We start from the raw sequence: 1,164 nt of genomic DNA, 5'->3' as shown, positions 1-1,164 counted from the left end.
CAGTTCATGGCAGTCTTCGTAGGTGCGGCCATATGCCGGGACAAAACGCTCAATGCATATGAAATGTCAGGCCGCGTGTTCGTCGCCAGATAGTTCAATTCTCCCACCAAAGTCCTATACTCTGTGGGATTGCCCAGCAGCTCCTCTCCGTCCCCCTTAGGAGTGTACCTAAAGCCCGGAGGCAAAGGGGTAGACCTCGGCTTGGCGTCAATCATCCTATGACGCTCCAACAGCTGCGCAATATACCTATGTTGCGACAACACTATCTCACCCGACTTCTCCCTCCTAATTTCCATGCCCCAAAACACCTTCGCTTCTCCAAGGTCGCGCACCTTGAAGACCTTCGCAATTGCGGCTTTAATTGCCCGGACCATTTCCGGGTCTTCCGACGCAACAATTGTATCATCTACGTGCACCAAAGCAATAACCACCCCACGCTCGTCCGTCTTAACAAACATCGCCGGATCAGACTTCGAAGGATAAAGACCTAGTTTGGCGAACTCTGCTGATAGCTTTTCATACCAGCAACGGGGTGCCTGCTTCAATCCGTAAATAGACTTCTGCAGCTTGCACGCAAGCGACCGGTCACTGGATGCATACCCAGGCGGTTGCTCCATCCACAACTCCTCCTTCAGCTCACCATTCAGAAACGCAGTAGACACATCGAGCTGATGTACCGTCATGTTCCGGGCTGCGGCAACTGCTAACAAAGCACGCAATGACGAACCACGAGAGGTAGGGGCAAACAACTCCCCATAATCAATCCCCTCACGTTGCTCGAAACCCTTGGCAACTAAACGCGCCTTAAAACGCTCCACGCTGCCGTCATCGCTGTACTTAACCTTATATACCCAACGACACGGCAACAAACGAGTACCAGGAGGTGGCGTCTTCAGCTCCCAAGTACTGTTAGCCATCTGGGCGGCGATCTCCTCGTCCATCGCACGCCGCCAGTCGTCTGCATGTGGACTAGCAATTGCTTCCTCAAACGAATTAGGCTCAGGAATACCAGCAGAGAAAGCAGCGTTAACGCGACCAGTGACAGTGCGACCAGGTTCGTTTCGCCACCATTCGCCAGGGCGTTTACGCTCTCTAACTGGGTACCTAGTTCCCGCCATTTCCACATCAGGCTGATTGATTCCTTGCCCGTTCGCACTGCTGGAA

The 1,164-nt window shown here is 53.2% G+C and overlaps 1 protein-coding gene across 1 annotated transcript in view; it reads left to right on the top strand.

The window, feature by feature from the left end:
- The window catches only part of VOLCADRAFT_98958 (uncharacterized protein), a gene marked incomplete at both ends in the record, with an annotated part of 15,883 nt that overhangs the window by 13,968 nt on the left and 751 nt on the right, over positions 1–1,164 (top strand). The gene's annotated exons all lie outside the window — the stretch shown is intronic.

The sequence above is a fragment of the Volvox carteri genome (genome assembly GCF_000143455.1).
Source record: "Volvox carteri f. nagariensis unplaced genomic scaffold VOLCAscaffold_80, whole genome shotgun sequence".
Taxonomy (NCBI): domain Eukaryota; kingdom Viridiplantae; phylum Chlorophyta; class Chlorophyceae; order Chlamydomonadales; family Volvocaceae; genus Volvox; species Volvox carteri.
This window is presented reverse-complemented; position numbering and strand designations above follow the sequence as displayed.